The following is a 23,710-nucleotide window of genomic DNA, read 5'->3' on the forward strand; positions in this document are numbered from 1 at the left end:
CCCCTACTGTAATCACCCTTCTGTCTGCTCTCTTTCTCTCCCTCTCCTTCCTCCTCCTCCTCTCCCTTCCCCCTAATTCAGGTCACCCTTTTTTCCCCTCTCCCTTCCCCTCTTCCTTCCACATCCTTTCCACCCTTTTCCTCACCTCTCTCACCTCATTCCAAACATCCTCTTGAGACATTCCACCGTCCCGACGACACACGCTCCCTCTCCCTCTCCCTCTCTCTCTCTCTCTCTCTCTCTCTCTGGCTGCATGACAACAAGGAATAAGAAGAACAACACGTGCTGACCCCAAGGACTGACCCGACAACTATTTTTTTCTTCTCTTCATTAGCTTAACAAGTAATTATTCCCTCCAGACTTACACGATAATTGCATAAACGAGAGAGAGAGAGAATAAAGAACAGAGATAGAGGAACAGAAAGCACAAGGACTTTAATCTTCTTCCTTACGTTCTTTGTTGCTCCCTGAAGCGTCGTGTGACAAAGCGAGATTAAAGACGACTTAAATAATAAAAAGGGAGAGGGGGAGGGGAAGGATAGAGGGGGGGGGAGGGAGGGAGGGGCACAGTCACGGGTCTTAACGCCTCTTTAATACCTTGACCTAATTTTAGAGAGGCGATTAACGGCCTAAACTGAGCCTTGCCGCTGATATCACCCGCTCGACCCTCTTATTAACGCCAGGTGAACCCTCGACGGGGCGTGAGACAGGTGTATACGAGTCACAGGGGAGCGAGAGAAGGTGAGGAGCAAGGTGAGTAGATCAACGTAGCTCCCTTGTCAATACTAGAGAGTGGAGAGGAACTAGTTTAGGATATGTAGAAGACGAGGATGGGGATAGACAGATAGGGAAAGTGAGGAATGGTATATAACAGTAGGAAAGAGGAAATACATGTAGCTGAAGAGGGTAATGGAATGGAGATGAGGATGAAGAGGGACAGGAAAGGTAAGGAAATGGTCTTGGAGGAAGGAGTGAAGGATAGGTAGCTAGAGAGAGTAATGGAGTGAACATGTAGAGATGAACTGATGGAAAGAAGACGCAGAAGAGGATGAAGATGAACAGGCCAGGTGAGGAATGGGATGAAGATAGAATGGGAAAGGAAAATGAATAGTGGAAGAAGTGGAGTAAATATGGAGAACCTGCTTTAGAAATAGTTGAAATGTGGAGAAGAAAAGGCGACTATAGAAGAGATGAGAAATGGGATGGAGATGAAAGTTAAGGAAACAAATAGATGGAGAAGAGGAATGAAGGGGAGGTACTAGTGGAGAGAAAGAAAAGAATAGGGAGGAGGCAAGAGGAGATAAGTGGAGTAACGAAGTAGAAGTGAAGGATGGAGAAGTGTGGTGGACTAGTTTTGAGGTGGAGAGGCTGTAAGTGGAAAGGAAGGAGGAAAAGGTGGAGAGGAAGAAAACACGGATGTGGAGAGAGGAGGTGACAGTGACTGAGTGATTAAATAAGAAGTAAAATACGTGAGAATACAGGAAGATGGAGTTGGGAAGAAGAGTAAGACGGGGTGGAAGATGGAGTGAGAGGTGGAATAAAAGAAATACGGGTAAGTGGATAGAAAGCAAGAAAACAAAATGAAAACAAAGACAATACGACTGCAGTAGAGAAATATTATAAACAGCAGACACAACAGATTCAGAAGAGGTAAAACATTTAAAAATAGAAAAAAAGAAAAAGACGATATGTTAAGATTAGAAGGAAGAAAACAAGAAAGCGACAAGATAAGATACAAAGGACTAAAATAAGTAAGAAAGAAGAAAGATAGGGAATAAATAGCGACATGAAACCAATTAAAGAAGAAAACAGTGTACCAAAGAATGACAAATAGCAGAGTAGCAAATGAAAGCAGAACAATAATTACAATGACAAGAAAACAGAACAATAATTACAATGACAAGAAAACAGAATAATAATTACAATGACAAGAAAACAGGACACTAATTACACAATGACAAAAGAAAACAGGACACTAATTACACAATGACAAGAAAACAGGACACTAATTACACAATGACAAGAAAACAGGACACTAATTACACAATGACAAAAGAAAACAGGACACTAATTACACAATGACGAAAGAAAACAGGACACTAATTACAATGACAAAAGAAAACAGGACACTAATTACACAATGACGAAAGAAAACAGGACACTAATTACACAATGACGAAAGAAAACAGGACACTAATTACACAATGACAAAAGAAAACAGGACACTAATTACACAATGACGAAAGAAAACAGGACACTAATTACACAATGACAAAAGAAAACAGGACACTAATTACACAATGACGAAAGAAAACAGGACACTAATTACACAATGATGAAAGAAAACAGGACACTAATTACACAATGACGAAAGAAAACAGGATATTAAAAAGGAAAACGGAAAGTGGCCTCAAAATAAAATAAAAACTAAAATAAAATTAAAAAAACATTAAGACAAGTAAAGACTAGGAAGCTTCTATCCTTACAAACAAAATAATCATGATAAGTGAGATAGAAGTAGAGACAACAAGCACAGACGACCATTGTACACGACACACAGCAGGCCGGCAAGGAGAGAAAAAAATAAGTATAGTTGAGTTGCACAAGGTCAGTGAGAGAGAGAGAGAGAGAGAGAGAGAGGGTGTTGCACGGGTTAGGGTGACGAGAGGGAGGGAAGGGAAGGGAGAGGGGTAACCAAACATCCACTCATACGCCCCTTACCTATCGCTAACAACATGTATGACAGTGAAAGGAGGGCAGGAGGTAGGAGCCAAAAGAATAGCGTAATTGCGTGCCAGAATGCCCCTCCTCCTCCTCCTCCTACTCCACCTCCCCATTCCCCTTCCTCCTTCTTCGTCCCCTCCTCCTCCCTCGCTCCCCAATGGCGGTATCTGGTAACCCTTTAAGGTATCGAGGAAAGGGTTGCCAAGTCCTCGTAACGATTGGAAACTATTTATATTAACTATTATCTTTTTTATTCAATTCCGCGGACCCATGGCGTTAAGTAGAGACCCCCGACGGCTTACTCTCGTGCGTTCTGTCACCAAGGAGCTAAAAGAAATGGAGTCTTTGTGTATTTACGGTCAAGATGGCTAAAAGAACATTGTAGCCCTCCTCCTCCTACCCCGCTTCCTCCTCCTCCTCCGCCTCTTCCTCCTCCTCCCGGGTCCCCGTCAGCAGTGGTGCCAAGTTGGGACGGAGCCTTGTAGCACTATGCGCCTCGTCTGCTCGGCTATGTGTAGGTTGCAGCTCCGGGTTTTCTCGCTTGTCTTATTATCTAAACTACTAGGGACATAATGCTTTGGAATCTGTCCTCCTCTTATACCTTTCAGTCTCCTACCCCCTTGATCCACGACCCATTCATTCACTACCACTAACCCCTTCGATCACAACCGGCAACAACCACACCATCAGTCACTTAATCCCTCTATAACCCACCCACTACCAATACCAACAACTTCTATCACCACCACAACCACAACCACCACAATCAATTCCCCAAGACACCCGCCAGTCAGTTCACCACCACCACCACCCATCACCTCCACCACCACCACAGCCAACCTCCCCCCAACCCACCACCCACCACAGTCATTTCGTCACCACCACCACCACAACCACCACCACTAGTCAATTCATATCACTACCACCACCACTACCCCACCACCACTACCCCACCACCACCAGCGTATAGAAGAAATAAGTAGAACATGTTTATTATGAAGGCTTATATTTCTTAACTCGAGCGTATGAACAAACACACTGGGAGCTAAATCTGGGGTCGAGGGCGTGAACACATATCTACTACCGGTTAGGACACACACACACACACACACACTCCTATCATGACTCGAGTACTCACAACACCACAACTGCCGCCACCACCGCCAGTACCACCACCATCACCTCCACCTCCATTACTATACCCATAAATAACACACATTATTACTACCATTCCCACCTGTCTTACTAATACTACACCACCATTACCACCTTCACCATCACAGTTACCCCTACCATCAACAACTACAAAAATTATTAGTACCACCATCATCACCAACAACCACTACTACCACCACCACCAATATATAAACATCCAAACACACAAAGCAACATTCCCTTCCTCTTACACCATAACAACTTGAAAATTGAGGAAAAATTTAACCCCGAGAACAAGGAACAGCCATGGGTAGTACCATAATGGAGTCTTGTAAAATTATAGAATGAAAATATAAAAATAAAATAAAACCTTTGCTACACGCACAAAAGGGTTACTGCGTCTTATTGGGGGATGGGGGGAGGCAGGTATATGTGAAGGGGGGGGAGATTGTGGGGGAGGAAGGGGAGGAGGAATGCATGGGGAGGGAGGTCATGAGGTGAGGGGGGGAATATCATGTGGGGAGGAAGAGGAGAGGAAAGGCATGGAGTGGTTTAGAGTAGGAAAGGTCAGTGGAATGGGATGTGAAATGGAAGTGGAATAGAAATGGGAGATGAATGTTAGAGAAAGTTAGAGGAGGGGGGGAGGAAGGGGGGGGGAAGGTAGGTAGGTAGATGAGGAGGTAGACCAGACAATCAACGAACCAGGTGTAAAGAGGGGGGCGAGGAGGGGAAAGGGGGGCGTGAGTGTTGGGTGTTACAGGTGTTTCAGGTGGTGGTGCTGGCGGTGCAGGTGTCCGCAGGTGAGGTGGTGGCGGTACAAGTGTGGAGAACAATGGACAGGAGGACACTTGTACGTACGCCTCGCTGTTATTAAGGAGTGCACGCATATTACTTAAAACGGGATGTCCTTGAGCCACACACACACACACGTACACGCTCAATTATATAGTAACAACTCCTGAAAACATGTATATACTGACAGAAACATGATGATATTGTCTACACACACACACACACACACACACACACACACACACACACACACACACACACACACACACACAAGAGAGAGAGAGAGAGAGAGAGAGAGAGAGAGAGAGAGAGAGAGAGAGAGAGAGAGAGAGAGAGAGAGAGAGATCGTTAACTTTATGCGTTTATGAGTCAGATAATATTTCAGAGCCCGGCAGAAACGTCAAACACCAAAATTTACGACTTGCACAGGTGTGAAAAGCACATGCAAAGTGTCCGCAAGTGTGCAGGCTGCGACACTCATCAACCAGGTGAACTGACGCGGGGAAGGAAGGAAAACAAACTAAGTCACGGTCTGTATGTGTGTGTGGGGGGGGGGGGGGGCGGTGGATGATGGACGAAGTGAGTTTGAATCCGCCGCTACCACCTGGGATTTTTCGGTCACCCGGACTCTAGAGGAAACCGTCCAAGTGAATCAAGAACGAGCTCCGAGGGACAGCATGCGCCAACAAAAGATGGCGCCACTATAAAACACTTGCCTGCGCCATGACGGGCTGGGGCTGACTAGCATCCGGGCCCCTCAAGAAAGCCTACCGGCGCTATAGACTGGCACGTAAAAAAAACAGCTCAACAGAAATTGTATACAACAAATCCACACATGAAATTTCTCTCTGATAAGCGAAACGACTCCACGAAGGACAAGCAAAATAAAAAAATCATCGGAGGAAGTAGTAGAACAGAAATCGTATACAACAATTCCACACATAAAATAAGTGAAACAAATCCACGAAGGACAAAAAAAAAGAATATCGGAGGAAGTAGGGACATGAAAACCAGAAAATGTGGACGAGCAGGCCAAAGAAATCCTACTGCCTGCCTGCCTGCCTCCGTGGCCCGGCCTATCCCCCGGGTCACTGCCGCTGGAATGAGGTAACAAAAGGGAAGCAGGAAGTTTGGCCCCTCTCGCCCTTCCCCTCGCCCCTTCGCCCCCCTCCCTCCCTCCCTGCGGCAAACACTAGAGCGGCAGGATAAAAGACATGACACAAAAAACGATTGCGAAAAAACAGATAATAATGTAGATTTCCACGAAGCCAGACGGGAAGGAAGTCGTCTAGCCATAAAGCAGAGTATGTAATCATATGAGTTACGAAAAGTTGTTACTATTGCTGTGATTGTTGTGGTTATGATGAACTTGTAACAGGATATGCGAGGAGACGAAGAGCCGATTCCACAGTCCAACACAGCGCTTTGTTATCGTCAGAAGATATGTTCTCGATCTATGCCTTTTCTTTTCATCCCCCCCCCAAAAAAAAAAAAAAAAAACTGAAAATGGCCAAAAGTTACGATGAAGGTGAAGCGGTTGTGCTGAGGGTGTGAGGTAAGGCGAGACGTTCAAATAATTCAGGTCGTTAGGAATTATCGATCAAGGCAACTACTACCGGCTGATGATGATGATGATGGTCATGATGGTGGTGCGGCTGTCATGCCAGTATTCTGAAACATATCATCGCCCACGCACACACATTTGGCACGGCATTAGTACACGGATTCTTTACAGGAGCAGCGAGTAGCGGGCTTTTTTTTTATTGTTATTTCCTATTTTTTTGTGCCCTTGTGCTGTCTCCTTTGCCGTAAAAAAAAAAAAAAAAATCTCTGGGTCTTTCCTTGGGTAGTTTTATGGCCCTGCTGGTGGTCTGACAATGCTTCTATACCACGAACATGAAAACACACTCATGAAAACTTGATTAATACTCTTTACGGCCTTCGGATATAGTTTGATGTGGTGAGAGGTGGAAGCGTCTCCCTAAACCGTCCTTAAAAATCCGTATATCGATTTCTCAAGTCTTCCTCCGATATAGTTTGTTTCTCCGACTGAAAATTTGATCTGAGGGAAAGTTTATCCTCAGCATCGCCTCCTTTGAAGTGACATACCGACATGATTAAGGTGACGTTTAATTATGTGAAAGTAATAGTGATTAACGTCATTGTAAGTGTGAAGACTTGAAAACCTGTAGTATATATACCCGCTAACTTGTCTCATTTTTCAAGGAGGGGGAGAACGAGATGTAGGAAGAGGAGAAGGAAGAGGAAAACGAAGAGGAGGAGGAGAAAGAGGTGTCGAAAACGGAGGAGGAGATAAAAGAGGAGAAAGATGAAGAACAGGAAAAAGAGGGTAAGGATAAGAAAAAGGAGGAAGACGAAAATGACGAGGAGGAAGAGGTGTCGAAAAAGGAGAAGGAGGAGGAGATAAAAGAGGAGAAAGAAGAAGAACAGGAAAAAGAGGGTAAGGATAAGGAAGAGGAGGATGACGAAAATGACGAGGAGGAGGAAGAGGAGAGAACGAGGAGGAAGAAAAGGAGGCCCAATGGAGACGTAAAGGAGTGAAAAGAATAATAGGGAGGAACAAATGACGAGCCTAGTGTGTGGAGGGAGGAAAGGGAGGGAGGGAGGGAGGTGTGTAGAGAAAGGGGAAGAAGGGGCCAACAGGGGGGGGGGGGGGGGCAGGGCGTGGGAGACGGGCAGACAGGCGGACAACACACGGCACAGGACACACCAGCGCCCTCAGGGTCTCGCGTCCTTCTAATCCACACCACTTCCTGTCCTTCATCTCTCTCTCTCTCTCTCTCTCTCTCTCTCTCTCTCTCTCTTACATTTTCCTCCTCTGCATCCACCCATGAAATCTTCCATCCCTCCTCCTCTCTCTCTTCCTTCGCCTTCTCCTTCCCCTCCTCCTCCTCCTCCTCCTTCTCATCTTCCTCTTACATAAAACCTCCTCCGCCTCCAGCATCACGCACATGTATTCTCTCTCTCTCTCTCTCTCTCTCTCTCTCTCTCTCTCTCTCTCTCTCTCTCTCTCCCAGTCATGTCTCCCCACGAACTATGCAAACACACACACACACAAACACACACACACACACACACACACACACACGTTTCCTCTGCAAGCTCCATCACGACCACCATAAGAGGAGTAGGCTAACACTTGAGAGAGAGAGAGAGAGAGAGAGAGAGAGAGAGAGAGAGAGAGAGAGAGAGAGAGAGAGAGAGAGAGAGAGAGAAAATGAAAAAAAGAGGAAAGGACGTAAGGTTAGGAGGGAGGGAGGGAGGGAGGAGAGGAGGAGCAGAAGAAGAAGGATTAGGAGAGAGTGAGAGAGAGAAAGGGTTTAAAAGCCCTTCAGGGAAGTATGAAGGGAGGGAAGAAGGGAGATGGAAGGGAGGCGTCAAGGCAGGGAGAGCAAGAGAGGAGGGAGACAGGGAGGTAAGACAAAACGGCAGGAGGCAATGGAGAGAAGGATGGAGGGAAGGAATATTGATAAAAAAAAATAAAGAAAAAAGGGAAGGAATATGGAGAAAAAAGTGAGGAAAGAAAGTAGGGAAGGAGGAAAGAATTGAGGGCTGGAATGTGTGTGTGTGTGTGTGTGTGTGTGTGTGTTTCGGTTACTGGGGCAGTCTGTCTGATATACGAGAGGGAGGCATGGGAGGAGGGATAGGAGGGAGGGAAGGAGATAGGAGTGGACGAGGGGAGGAATAGCGAAAAAAGAGAACAGGAAAAATATTGAAGAAAAAAGAGACAGTGCAAGAGAATAAACATGAGAGAGAGAGAGAGAGAGAGAGAGAGAGAGAGAGAGAGAGAGAGAGAGAGAGAGAGAGAGAGAGAGAGAGAGAGAGAGAGAGAGAGAGAGTTAAGTTTATGTCCAAAAAAACTCCCCACGACCCTATTAAGCCCTATCACCCGTCACAGACCTTTCTATATAAGACGACCTTCACTCCCATTCCCTCCCTCTCACTTCGTCCCCCTATCTTCCCCTCCCTCCCTCCCTTTCACTCCATCACAAAAGGGTCACATGGTACCAAAAATACAAGTCAACAAGCAGATTGGACTTCAGAGATACGCTTAGCCTGTTACGAAGGAATGTGTGTGTGTGTGTGTGTGTGTGTGTGTGTGTGTGTGTGTGTGTGTGTGTGTGTGTGTGTGTAGGGGTTCTTTTTTAATCAAGCCTTGCGGTCTTCATTACACACACACACACAGACACACACGCACACACACTGGTAAAGAAGATCAGGTCGACGAGAGGAAGGAAAAATCAGTCACAAAAGATCTTTTTTCGAGCGAACTTATTCTATTCTGAGGTGATGAACATGACAATGAAAAGGATGAATGCAATGATGACTACGAAGATGACGATGATAATGATGGTGACGAAAAGAAGAAGAAAAAAAAAAGAAAACGATGTGAATGAAGAACGCAAAAAAAAGAAAATTAATAAGAATGAAAACGTGAAAAGTCGAGAAATAACAATAACAAAGACAACAACGACGACAACAATAATAAAAATAATAATAGGAACAACAACAACAGCAATAACAACAACAACAGTCATTACCCTCCTCAACCTCCTCTTCTTTTTCCTCCTCCTCCTCCTCCTCCTCCTCCTCTTCGTGCCCAAATTCGCCCCCTCCAGACCAGTTTCCCTTTCACTCCACCAACCGTTTTTACTTTGCGTTATTATTATCCCTCGTCCAATTATTCGTTTTTCCTCCTCTCTCTCTCTCTCTCTCTCTCTCTCTCTCTCTCTCTCTCTCTCTCTCTCTCTCTCTCTCAGGTGTGTTGCCGAGGTTCTTGCGCTCAGGTAAATTTCAATATCATCTTCTCCGCTCTTCCCTGCTTTTCCTTTCTCTTCTTCTCAAACAAAGAACCGGAAAATGTATCACACGTTGTATCACGGCCAACAAATTACCGAATAGCGGTGAAACTCGAATCATTTCTTCCTCTTCTTCTTCTTCCTCTTCTTCTTTTTCTTCTTCTTCTTCCTCCTCTTCTTCAATGAGTTTCCCACGTTAGCATTTCAATAGATAATAAAATACTGAAGCGAATGAAGCGAAATTAATGGGGGATTTTATTGATATAAGTGAATGAAACTAGGAAATCTCAGGTTAGTTATATTGAAAAATGAAAGTTTCTCTGGACAGGTAATGGATAAGGTTCGTGAGGACATTAATACAGAATGCTTAAGTTAATTTACTTCAGAGCGTTCCCGGACCTCGTATAATTTATCAGCTTTTACAGTGAGATAAAATTAAAACAAAACAGGTTATCAGTTCTTCCATTATTCACAAAAGTTGTCAAGTATTACCTATGAAAAAATCGTCAATGTGAACAATTAATCGCTCTTTTTTTTCTGAGCACGTATATATGTCATTAACCTCTGTGTGTGTGTGTGTGTGTGTGTGTGTGTGTGTGTGTGTGTGTGTGTGTGTGTGTGTGTACGGCCCATACTATCATTTCTAGGCTTACACACCTACATTTGATAAGGCATTCGTAAAAGTTTTGGGTATATCCACGGGTAGTGTTACAAGTCTAGCGATAGACTGACAAGGCCACTGCATCATGAACGTGGAAATAAAAGATGTGACTAACCTTTGTGGACTTTGGATATATTTGTTGATATATTTGAGAGCCGAAAGCGTTTACGGGCCTACGAGTGCGTTTCAGAGTGACTGTGCTTATATCACTAGGCCTATTACGACGGCGATTGCTCCATATTATACCCTAGCGCGAAGTAAGTACGCACTCAATGGAGTTTTGACCCAACGATCCTAGGCTTATATTTTCCTTCTATTTGAGTGACTGATACATGATACCTCTCCTCCCGAAATTGACCTCTCTTTCGGCCACCTCTTTTGATTCTTTTTTGTAGGAGCAGCGAGTAGCGGGCTTTTTTTTTATTATTGTTTCCTCTTTTTGTATGCCTTTGAGTTCTCTCTTTTGCTGTAAAATATAAAAATAAAATAAAATCACGTAAAATATCGAAATCTTTTCCTCCTCATCCACGAACTTTAACTTTAAATACACCTCTACACACCTGAGCCATTATTACCGCACACCTTTCATATATTCGATCAAGGTGTGCATTTCTTACTCTCATCTTCCATGCAACATTTTATTAAAGCTTTATGGAGAGTAAAAGCTCAAGACGCTCCCGTAAAAGCTAGACACTCCCGTAAAAGCTAAAGACACTCTCCTAAGTCCCTTTTTTTCTTTTTTCCTTTCTTTCCATTTTCCTTGTTTGCAATCTTTTAGCTTCTTCGCCTCCTCCTCCTCTTCCTCCTCCTCCAATTATCAGGTGTAAGGCAGAGTGGAAAGGCATCCTCCAGGTAAGGTAAGGTGAGAGAGAGAGAGAGAGAGAGAGAGAGAGAGAGAGAGAGAGAGAGAGAGAAAGGAGATGGGAAGAAAAGAAGAAGGCAGAAGCAAGAGACCAACCAACAGCTAATAATATCAACTGAACACCGGGAGATCAAATTAGGGCTGAAAATTCTGAGTTCGTTTTTCGAGGAAGTGAACTTTTCAAATTGAGGAGGAGGAGGAGGAGGAGGAAGAAAACAGCAGGTAGCAAACACGTAAGAGAAAGAAAAATGTAAAACAGGAAGAAGAGGCATTAAAGAAAGTGGGCGTGAAGAAAATGGAAGAGGGGAGAAAAAGAGGGCAAAAAAGAGAGAAGAGAGAAGGAGGAGGAGGAGGAGGAAAACAGCAGGTAACAAGAAACACAAGAGAAACAGGAGAGTAAAGGAAGGGAAGAAGGAAAAAGAAAGCATTAAAGAAAAAAGACAGGACGAGAAAAAGTAAGAAGAGGAAATAGAGAAATATTATTGCAGGCGGAGAGAAAAAATAAGACAAAAAGAAGAGAAATAAAGAAAATGAAACACGGAAACAGAGCAGTAATAAAAAGGAAGGAAGGAAAACAAAATCAAAATCAAAGAACAGAAGGGAGAGGAGAAATTTTATTGACAGAGGAGGGCGTGGCGCCGCTGCCGCTTCCAATTAATTCAGGTAAGGTAAGGTAAAGCAAGGCGGGCCCCTCACCTTTTTTTCTCTCTCCCCAGGTAAACAGGTGCGCTGGAGGGTCACTGATTAATGCCAGTTTGACCCCTACGTCCCCTCCCTCCCTCCATTCTCTCCTACCTGTCTCTTCCTCATTTCTTTTCTCTCTCTTCCTGTTTTCTTTCCTTCCTCTTTTCCTCTCCCTTCCCTCCCTCCCTTCATCCCTTCTCTCTCTCTCTCTCTCTCTCTCTCTCTCTCTCTCTCTCTCTCTCTCTCTCTCTCTCTCTCTCTCTCTCTCTTACCTCCCTCTTCCTGGTTTTTTTTTTCCTTCCTCTTTTCCTTTCCCTCCTTTTCCATCCCTTTTCCTCTCCCTACTCTTTTTTTCCCTCTGTTTCCTCCTCCCTTTCCATCCCTTACCATCACTCATTCCTTCTTTTCCTCCTGTCTTTCCTCGCTCCTTCCATCCCTTTCCTCCCTCCCTCCCGTCTCTCCGTCCGTCCATCCCTTTTTTTCCCTTTCTTCCTCATATTTCGTAATTTATTTAGATTTTATATTCAGCATTTTATTTTTCTTATTGTTTGTGAATGTTTTATTACCACATTGTTCGAATACTTACGTAACTTGGCTGTCTGTACATTATTATTATTATTGTTATTGTTATTATCATTATTATATTAGCATAACAAACTAAAAAAAAAAGCCATCATTTTTCACTTTTCCGTTGCATATATTCTTTTCTCTCGCCGCTGACCTTCATTCTTTATTCATACCACATTACTTTTAATCAATCTCTCCCTCCCTTGCACCACCATGCACACACAATCTCTCCCTCTCCCTCTCTCTCTCTCTCTCTCTCTCTCTCTCTCTCTCTCTCTCTCTCTCTCTCTTCGATGGGAGGGGGGGAGGGGGGGGACGGTAAGCCGGATAATTAACACTCGACGTAATAATATTCTGCTTCATCAGTCGCTTCGCTTCGCTTATAACCGGGAATCAACGTTAATGAGCGCCTCCTCCTCCTCCTCCTCCTCCTCTTTCAGGCCTCTTTCTCCCTACTTCACTTCCTCTCTACAACTCCTTTAGCTGTTCTACTTGGCATCTCTCTCTCTATTCATTCCTCCTAATAGTACCTACCTCTCAGATCCGCCTCTCTCTCTCTCTCTCTCTCTCTCTCTCTCTCTCTCTCTCTCTCTCTCTCTCTCTCTCTCTCTCTCTCTCTCTCTCTCGACCAAATTAACAGGTGATGGGCATTATGTTAATTAATAAACGATGGCAATTATGCAAAACTAATGAGCACTTTGAATAGTATGGTGTTTGATATCGGCGTCAAGTGTACGGTGGTGGTGGTGGTGGTGTAGTGCGAGAAAGAAGTGGTGGATGGCATGGGTGGATTGGAGTCTTTAAGATGGCAGTTTAATAATTTCAAGGTTGGTATAATGGCAACGCTACGTATCGCCTAGACGCATTGTACTGGCGTTTGGGTTCGATAGCTGTTGCGGAAGTAGTAGATAGTGGTCATGGTGGTGGTGATGATAGTGGTGGTGGTGGTAGTATTGGGAGATGTGGTGGGTGATGGTGATGTTGGTAATGGTTATAGTGGTGATGGTGATGGTCGTGGTGGTGAGAGAAGTGGTGGTGGTGATAGTGATGGTGGTGGTGGTGGTGGTGAGAGAAGTGGTGGTGTTGATAGTGATGGTGGTGGTGATGGTGGTGATGGTGAAGCCCTGGTGAAAGTAGCGCCAAGAGGACCCTAAGTATAGGCCTTGATAGCATGCGGGTCCCGCTTAGTAACCTCTATTTCACACACACACACACACACACACACACACACACACACACACACACACAAGCCTTGCGTAAGTGTGCTAGTCAATACATAGGGGCTCGCATGTACGCCACAGAGCACCCCGCCGCGATGCCTATATCCGTCCCCCTGGCAGTCACATCACTCAGGCGTTCCCAGGTAGCAATTAACGGCCCGACACACGCGACGCAGGTAAGGGCGTGCCGAGAACTGCCCCGCCTGTCCTCTTGAGCACCCACGTAAGGCTCAGAGGGCGGGGACCAAGACGTGTTTATGTATTCTACGCTGTTTTCACGGTTCTTAAGGTTACTGAACACAAGGTCCTCTTACGTCCTACCCGAGTCCCGCCCCATGTCGACCCGCTCCACACCGCTCCGCTCCGCCCCGCCCCGTACCGCCCAGTCCCATCCCCGTGCGCCCCCCGTCCTCTGATCCCTCTGACATGCACAAGCGAGGCGCCGACACACCACTCATTCCATTATGGCCCACGCTGTGACCGCAGGGAGCAATGTGGTGAGCAGGTCGGAAGCGGCGAGGACGGATGCAATGCCCTCTCTCTCTCTCTCTCTCTCTCTCTCTCTCTCTCTCTCTCTCTCTCTCTCTCTCTCTCTCTCTCTCTCTCGTCTTTGCCCCATTATAGCAGTGTTAAGGTAGGTAGCGTAGAAGTGAAGGTACGGTACGCACTTCTTACGTATATCGTGGAAGGGACGAAGGACGGACGGCCGACGAAAGAAGATAAAAACTGAGCGGCGGCACGGCGGGGAGGCAACAGAAAGGTAACATTTAAAGCAGTGGTCTCGTCAGGTTTTTGTAAGCCTCTTGGGCAGCGTTAAGACCCTTTGCAAACTGCGGAGAGCATCAGGCGTCTCAACACACACACACACACACACACACACACACACACACACACACACACACACCTCCTCATTCCTAAATGCGAACGGTGGCTGTTCTCAACTCTCTATAGCGCTCGCTCCTTCCGTCAACCTGTGCGCAAACCTGGCACTAATGAGGGAGTAGGATGATGAGGTGGGCAGGTGGACTGGAGGGAGGGAGATAGGGAGGGGAGGGAGGAAAGGAGACGCAGGCAGGGAAGCATTGGGAATTGAGGAAAAGGAAGAGGCAGAGATGAAGGGCAAGGGGATGGGGGCTAGAGGGGAAACGCAGGGAAGTAGGCAGAGGGGGAATGAAGGAGGCTGGAGATGAAGTAGTGTGTGTGTGTGTGTGTGTGTGTGTGTGTGTGTGTGTGTGTGTGTGTGTGTGTGTGTGTGTGTGAAAGGGAGGAGAAGCAGGGAACGGGGCAAGGGGAAGCAATAGGGAAGAAAGATGAAGCTGGGGATGAAGGAAAGTAGGAGTTGGCAGGCAGGAGGGAGGCAACACCGGGGCACGAGTGATTGGAAGGAGGAGGCAGATGAAGGAAAGTGGGGAGGCGGGGAAGGGAGGGAGCCAGATTCCTGTTCTTGACGCACGATAAGGGGGAGGGAGGGGAAGAGGGAGGGGGCTGAGCACATGGGCGGACATGTGACCTGGGCAGAGGCTGGCTTTTGGATATGCCTCAAGACTGCTGAGCTGCGCCGACCCTCCGTCATGAACCACGCGGGGACTCTGTGTGTGTGTGTGTGGGTGTGGGTGTGTGGGTGTGTGTGTGTGCGCCTCGGGGATCATCGAGGGTCCAGCTCAATTATCCCTCGTTAGGGCAAACCAATTAAGCGTGATAAAGCGATTAGGAAACTAACAAGTCCTCTTCGCCTTAACCGCGTAACCACACCACTCTCTGCCGCTCCTTGGCGTGCGACTCCATCACTTAGGACCGACGGCGAGGATATTTTAACCATTATTATTACTACTATTTCTCCCTCCGCCAACACGTCTGTCAATACCGCCAATGAAAGGTTCAGATTCTACTTTCTGGTTTTCCATTTTTTTCCTATCTGACGGGTTTTCTCCCCTTCCTCCTAATAATTACCTGTCAACACTTCTTGTGATCTCCCCGGCGCGTTCTGAAGGCCTGTCTGTCTTCAAACTTTGAGTCAATTTCTTCCCTTCTTCCATTTCCTCTTCCTAGAATCCTGCCTCTTTCTCCGCTTCCCTCTTCCTCTAAACCAGCATCTTTCTCCTTTTTTATCCTCCTTTAACTCTGCCTTTTTTTTTATCTTTAATTTCTCTCTTACCCTGCCTCCTTCCTCTTCCTCCAATGTCTCTTTCTCATATTTCCTCTTCGTCTTACTCTACTTCCTTCCCCTGCCTCCAAACCTGCCTCCAAACCTGCCTCCTACATCTTTCATCTTCCCCTTACCTCGCCTCCTTCCCCTTCCTCCAAACCTGCCTCCTTCACCACTCTTTCCTCTTCCTCTTATCCTCATTCCTATCCTGCTCCACTCCTCCTCCTCCTTTCAGTGGCGTCTCTCCCCTGCTCTATCTCTCCCTCTCCCTCACTCTCCGCTTCTTCCCTTCCCCTCCCTCTCCCGCTTCCTCCCTCAGCATCCATCCCTAATCACGGTCTTACGCGACGGGAATCTCAATTTGAACTGCGCTTTCTTTTTTTTTCGACACCTTACTGACTCACCTTTTTGGAGTAACTTTCCTGCGCTGTGTGTGTGTGTGTGTGTGTGTGTGTGTGTGTATTGCCATATGAGGACGGGGCCACCTCGTTAACCATGCCGCGATTCACCTGTGAAGGCCAGACAGGTAAGGATGAGGAGTCGTGCCGCCGCCGCCGCCTCTCCCCATCTCCCTCCTTCCCCCTCACCCATCCCAGCCTCCTAACTCCCTCTTCCCCTTCCATCTTAAACCTCAAATCGCCCCCTATCTATTACCCTTCCGCTACCACCCCCGTTTCCAGCCTTGCACCGCCTAACCCTTTCCGCCCCTTTCCCTGCTCTTACAAACCCCAAATTTGGCCCCCTTCTCCTCCTCCGCCCGTCATCAAACATAGGTGGGTGAAGCGACATGTTGACAAGGTGCTGAAGGCGAGAGTTAACTGCATGGTGGAGGCTGTTGACTAGGTACACTCTCTCTCTCTCTCTCTCTCTCTCTCTCTCTCTCTCTCTCTCTCTCTCTCTCTCTCTCTCTCTCTCTCTGGTATATGCTAAGTACTTCTGTCTACCTGTCTGGATGTACCTAGTTTTTCTTCTTTTTTTCCACGCTATGTTCGGCTGACATATAACATCGTTCGTACAGCGGCCGGATCGTACAGGAGTAAGGTGCTAAAAAACGGACACTATAGGCTAGGAAGTAAGGATTCGGTATAGACAAACGGTGACTGTTCCTTATGCTATACTTGTGTTGTGTTGTGGTGTGGTTTATCGTGGTATGGTGTGTTGTTTTATTGCTGTGTGTGTGCGTTGTTGTGTCTGTTGTGTTGTTGGTCTTTCAGGGAGGATTTAGCTAACAAACGGTGACTGATCTTGATGCCACAGACTTGGGTGATGTTGTGTTGTGCTGTGGTGTGCTTCGTCGCGGTGTGCTGTGTTGTTTTATTGTTGTGTTGTGTTGTGTTTTGCTGTGTTGCGTGTATTGTTCGTCCGTCTTGCGAGAAACACCTGTAATGTTGAAAATAAATTTGTCAAAGGCTTTCCTCGCAGTCTCCCGGGTAACGTTCAAAGCGAGTCTTTCTTGGTACTTCTTATCTTTACTTTCTCCCTTTGCTGCCTCAGAACACGCTCGCTAAGTCAAAGAAACGATAAAACAAAACAGCGATACCAGGGAAAATGACCCGCCGATATAAAGGCAATGTGGTGAAGGAGGAGGCGACGAGGGTGCTCAAGAAGGGCGGGGCTTTCTCCACCTGCCGAAACGAGTCCCCGGAAAGGAAGAAGGAAAAAAAGACAGGAGGAAAAAAAGAAAAAAAAGAGCCTTCGTCAGGTCCACATCAGCAGCGGTAGGAGGGTACACACACACACACACACACACACACCACAGAGGAGGAATCTATAAGCGGGCAGCCGTACGCGGGTAGCTTACACTCCACCGCGTTTTTTCCGCTACCTGCCCAAAGCTAAGAATGAACCGGCCCGAAGCGAGACAGCGAGACGAGCAGCGAGAGATAAGAGAGTCGCCCGAGCCTTTAGAGAAGCTTAAGAGGTTGATTTAGCGTCCAGGGTGACGTGTTTTTTTGCTCCCATGAGTGTTGGTCACGGACAAAGCCGCGGCGAGGCGAGGGCGAGGTCCTAGTTTAATTTAATAGGAGCGTAAATATTTGAAGCCTGAGTCATGAACTGTGAAGCCGAGACACCGAACACCGCCCATGTGACCCGGATATAGTGAAGCAGGCACCGATCGTTCTCTTATTGCAGTAGTAGTAGTAGTAGTAATAGTAGCTCGTATATTATGCACCCTATATTTTAACAAGAAACTACACCAATAAAAACCGATGGACTTCTTTAAAGCTTACAAAAAACAACCCTGAGGAAGCCTAACGAACGCTCATCTTACAGTTATCATGTACTGGTGGTGGTGGTGATGTTGGTGGTGATGGTGGTGGTGATGTTGACTGACAGTGATGGTGATGACCGTAAAATTGTGAAGGCGTTGGTTTATGCTGGTGGTGGTGGTGATGATGATAGGGCTGAACAGAGATGGTGATGGTGTTAGTGGCTGGTGATGGTGATAGCGCAGGGCTGGGATGGTGGTGATGGTAGCGCTGAACTGTGATGATAGTGATAGTGGTGATGGTGCGGTAGAATTGAGCATTGATGGTGTTGGTGCTTTTGGTTATGGTGTGTTCTGTTGGTGATGACGATACTCGCCCCAATAAATAAGTGATGAGGCGTAATGGTGACTGTGGTGCATGTAATGAGTGGTGATGGCGTCCAGTGGTAGTCGATGCGATGAGGATGATGGTGATGGTCTACTTAGGTGATGGTGACGGTGTCCATAGAATGTTGGCAACAGTGGTGGTGATGGCGTTATAGAGGTTAACACAAATATACACCTGCGGACGGCATTGGTGGTGTCGCGGCAGTGAGTGACACCCTGGGACACTGACGGAGCGGCGCACGAGACAATTACTGCTGCATCGCCCTAAATAGCGGGGGTGCTTAAGGCGAGGCGGTGATTAGGCGCACAGCGGGGGCCGACACTCCCGCTGCTTGTCATTATCTCTCGCCCACGACCATCCCGCCCGCTGCCTGCACATAAGGGTCAGGATAAATTAGGTGAAGAATGCAGACACGAGCAATATCACCTTTGAATTGTAGAAGTAAAAAAAAAAAACGAACTCATTACCTCTCCAAGATGGGGCGACGCAAAACTACCGAAATAAAGTGAAGGAAAAGGCCCACGTCATCCTGCCTTGCCTCACGTTAATCTTTGGTCCTTGCCGCAGCTTCTTGGGAGGGAAAAGGCGACGTCAACAGCCCGAAGACTCGGGAGAGGAAGGTTCGCGGTGAGACTTCGACGCGGCACGGAGACAGCGGACGGAGGCAGCTTCCCGAGGCATGCTTGGTGGGGCCGCCTGCACCGTCCGGTCATGTAACTTGCCTCCCCTTGTGTACCGATTTCAAGTCCCCACTTGGCCCCTTCTCCCAGCCTAGGGGAGCGGCGCCCCCACCCCTGTTCATACCACCCAGGTCCATGACCTCATTCACGGCAGTTTTTAAGTCATACCGACGATACGTCCGTGTGGCCCCTAATGCCTGCTCGTCTAGTCTGGTGGCGTGCAAGAAATTAATCTGAGTCAGATGAAAATGGTGCCGCCACGATGAACACCATAAAAGTAATGCTGGCTAAGAAGCGCGCCCCAAACATCCAACATTACCTCGTTTTTTCTTACATATTTACAGAAATGAAAACCTAAGCGTTGACTGTATGTCCATGGCGCTTGCCGCTTTGACGAAATAGAAAAATAATTATATATAAGTGAGGGAAAGCATATTCCAAACGCACGTCCCCTTCAGAAGCAGCTTTGCCGATTGTCGAAGTTGGAAGAAAATTAAGTAAAATGTGATGCAATGTGTCGCACGATTTTACGGGGAAAGGAATGACGATAGGACGCGTGGCGACATTTACAAGCCCTTATCCTTATTAGGACGCAAGAGGCAAGGGTCTTTCATCGTGGTGGTGACGTGAGGGCTGAGATGGGGCTCAGCGGGGCCACCGCTGGCGTCAGGCGGGGCGGCACGACCCCTCACAACAGACCCCGGGTGACCGCCCCGCCAATCCGCCAGGCCCCATCAGGGGACCAATCAGTGGCCTTCCTTGCCGACCCCACCTGTCAGCGGGTGACTATCAGTCAATCGCCAAGCGGCTATCTTCGCCCGCCAATCAGAGTGCATGGGCACTGGCTAGGTCAGGTCAGCACTCCGCCCCGTCCCGCCCAATCCCGGGCCGGGCCGCCCCGCCCCGCCCCGCACCGGGATGCACTTGACGTACATCCCGTTAAGGCGACCAAGTGTCAGTGTCTGACATTTACTGAATTGCCAACAACAATAATAGAAACTGTTGCCGTGGGTGCCATAACAAATTTCACTTTCATTTAAAACTCATGGAAAAAATAAGCTAACATTATTTCAACCCAATCTGAAACAAAATGAAACGTGAAGGTGAAGAAAAAGGTTCGTTCGCGGCAGCAGTGTCAACAAGACACACCGGAGACTGATCAATAAGGCGGCGGGCCTGACCTACACTCCCCGAAACTCGACCTTACGGCACCCACACGAGGCCCACGGGGAGGGAGGGAGAATCGAATCCAACACCTCGGCAAACTTGGGCCCTCCAGTCGACGGGGAGGAGGAGCGGGCGAGGCGGGCCGCAGGAATATTAACCGACAGATCACCACCTAGAAAAGGCTCCTGAAAAGAACAGCTTAATGAATACAACATCAACGGCAGCACAAGTTGGGTCAGCGGCAGCACGGCGGCGAGGCAGAGTCCCGCCGGTGCGTGCCGCTGGCCTGGACCACTGCCGGCCGGAAACACGGTACACGGTGCAACAAACACTGACGTACCACCGCGGGTCTCCTGGTGGTGGCGGTTGTGGTAGTAGTGGTAGTAGTACCTGTCGCTCATTGATGCGGCCGCGAGCGCAGACGAGAGCGAGTGAAGTCACTTTAACGCAATCAGAGGCAGCATTATAATCACCGACAAGCGCAGCGTCAGGCGGGCGTCAGTGCGCATGTCAACGAGGCCTGCGCGAGGAGGCGTCTTGCGCGGGCGGCGACGCAAGATCACGAACATTGGCTCATACTTTTTTCCATGACATTATTCTTTTTTTGGCGTAACACACTCAAAGCCTTACACGTATCATTACCAACCACGAGGCGAAAAAAAAGATTGGGGGAAATGAACGTCACGCCGGCCAAGGCGCACCACGCCTCATGGCCGCGCGAGTAATAAGTCCACTCACCTGTACTTGACTGCTTATTCAACAGCTTTCAGCACATACATTTCGGGCAAAAAAAAAAAAAAAAAAGCGGACAGCTGGCTCTGCTGTGTTGCCCCCAGACCCCTACTCACCGCGCGCCGACCACCAGTCACTCCACCAGACACAAAGTCGCCAAGTGCTGGCTGGGAAAGAGGCCGGTTCCCCAAGGTTCACGTTACGGCCAAACGGCGCGCCACCACCAGCTGCTGACCCCGACACGAGCGAAAACCTTCCTCGCCCTCTCCTTGGCTCTACCCCAAACCCTCTGATTGGACATTAGTTGAAACTGTTGTTGTACTATAATAGAAGAGGCAGCAGCAGCTCAAATTGCACAGAGGCGTAGTATGAGTGTATTAGTAATAGTAGAAGTATTAGTACCTAGTCGATGTAGTAGTAGTGGTGGTATCAGGAATAGTGGCAATAAAGATAGCAAAAGTGGTGGCTATAAAAGAAGCAGTAGCAGCAGTTGTGGCGGTGGTGGGAGGCAGGCAGACAAGCAGGGAGGTAAGAAGGTTGGTAGGCAGGCAGGCATGTAAGTAGATAGGTAGTTAGGGTAAGTAGTAGTAGTAGTAGTAGTAGTAGTAGTAGTAGTAGTAGTAGTTGTTGTAGTAGTTGTTGTTGTTGTAGTAGAAAAACAAATATAACGATCCCCATTCAAAAGTCAAAACTAAGGAAAAAAAAACAGGTTGGCGCGGCATTGGCGGACTAACTTATGGACGTTGCCTGCCATCAACGACAATGGCCTCATAACCAAGCGTAGGACACCCTTATTGCTTAGCAAGTTTGCTGTGACGTTAAGGCAGTGAGACGCCGTCCTTATGCATGGCAGGAGCCTCCAAAGAGATCATGGCGGCATACAGACATAGCGGCGAAGGTCACGGTGGGCTGGTCTGCAAACCTACATACCACCACCACAAGCACCCGCCCTCGACACAGCAAGCAACGGTGAGTCAAGCCACTCCGCCGCCCTCCAGCCCGCCTGCTCGTCACGGTCACCTCGATTCATGCCTCCCAATCACCTCTTAACTCTCAACAACGTCGCCTTGAGCTTGAAATTTGTAATGACAGGTTGACATCTCTGCTGCCTTTACCTGTTCTAGTATGCCAATTTGCTAACCGAGCCAGCCAAGGTATCTACACCGCCGCCCTGCATCATGAGGCGTGGCGTAAACGCTTGCAAGGATGGGACACACACACACACACACACACACACACACACAGAGTTCAGTGCCTCCAGGTATCGCAGAGGTGTGCTGATGGCGAGGAATGTCTAGGTTCCCGCGTCACGTGACTGGCTCCTCCGGCCGGCGCCCGCGACCTCCAGGAGACCACCCGCGCGACCCCCTCCCCCCCTCCCCCGGCACTAACAAGATTGCCCCTAAACCCAGCTGGTGCAGGCGAGCGAAACTCTCGGTGAGCATTGCTGCAGCCAACACATCGAGGGGTGCATGGTGTAGCGTCGTGTTAAAGCGTGCCACTCTGGCGTCACTGCAGGATGAGGCACACACAGAGTTGTCAGTGATTGATAAGGAACACCAGGGCCACCGCGAGTCATTTACTTGCGGCGGCGGCGGCGGCGGTGGCGGCGGCAGGCGACAGCAGCAGCAGACAGCTAGTGAGTGAGGGAGGTCCCCGACCCCCTAAAGGCCATGCACGTACTTGGCAACAACGCTCAACACGACCTTCTGCACGGACACGAACTCTCCTCCACCCATCGCCGTGTCACTGTGCCAGGCGGCCGCCCAGCCCTGCACACACAACGAAACAGTCGATCTCACCTGTCGTCGGTGGTAGAAGGCGGAGTCGACGCCGGTGCCAGTCCCCGTTGGTGCCGAGTCGGGCGAGGGAGGGAATCGAACACCGACCAAAGTACGTTCTCTCTTGCAATCCTCACACACACTGACTTTGAGCCGGGTTTTCGTCGTCAAATACGTCACTGTGTACCTTCTACACCAACAAAACACTGAGCTTCACCGTATTGCCGACGACTCAACACCGATATCCAAATCCCAGATCGGTGCCAGGGACCGCGGCGGAGGTATTCGGACGGGGCGGTGGTCCAGTCCGAGCCAGCCAACACTAAGGTAAAACTGACTCAAATCTCACTTATATCCAACGATCCTCGGCAGATTGGCGAACAACACATAGACAACTCCTTTCTGCACATCAAAAATTAGGTCCTCCTCCATGAAGCAGTACTGAACTCAGAGGGGTGGACGCGCCAATACACCGCGGGGCGCCGGCCGGGGGTACACGGAGAGCCTATCGCACCGCTGTATACCGCACACTGAGTCCCGCCGCCGAGCTTTCTCTCCCAGTAACCCAGTCTCGTGTCGAGTTGTCGGCGGTCGCGACCCACCCGCACCAAACTTTACTTTATCTCATTCCAGCTTCACGAGGGAGCTTACGAGGCCGTTTCTTCGGCTGGAGTGGACGTGTAGTGAACGGAAGAAAGCGTGTGTCTCATATGCCACGCAGAGGTGCCCCCCACTAGGCATAAACACACTAAAAGGGGCTGCTTATGGTGGCTGTGTATGATGCCGCGAGTGGCGAACACATATATTCACATGTGTATACACACGCACGCACACACACAACACTCGTACGCACATGGCTACCTCCAATGCAAGAGGAAGAGTTGGAGACGGTGGAGTGATAAGCCTTCATATGCCACAGCCCCGGCCTCGTCAGTGCTCATGACCGCCTTCATCGATAGACGGAAAAAAAGAGAAATACAGGTTCCCCCACACCCAGCGGCAACCGCTGCGGCAAAACTGAAAGTAAAGCGGCTCATTTAACTCAAGCGGTGACCCAGAATCCACGGGTTATGTAAGACGGGCGTCATCCTCAACAACTCTCCCTCCCTCCTTCCCTCCCTC

At 48.2% G+C, this 23,710-nt stretch overlaps 1 protein-coding gene across 1 annotated transcript in view; it reads right to left on the reverse strand.

Moving 5' to 3' along the window:
- Positions 1-23,608, reverse strand: part of LOC127003781 (uncharacterized) — a 74,578-nt gene extending 50,970 nt beyond the window's left edge. Inside the window, exon 1 of the mRNA XM_050870808.1 lies at positions 22,610-23,608. The gene's annotated coding sequence lies outside the window, so the exon portion shown is untranslated. The remainder of the gene's footprint in view (positions 1-22,609) is intronic.
- Positions 23,609-23,710: the final 102 nt, after the last annotated feature.

Source organism: Eriocheir sinensis, chromosome 26 (genome assembly GCF_024679095.1).
Source record: "Eriocheir sinensis breed Jianghai 21 chromosome 26, ASM2467909v1, whole genome shotgun sequence".
In the NCBI taxonomy this organism is placed as follows: Eukaryota; Metazoa; Arthropoda; class Malacostraca; order Decapoda; family Varunidae; genus Eriocheir; species Eriocheir sinensis.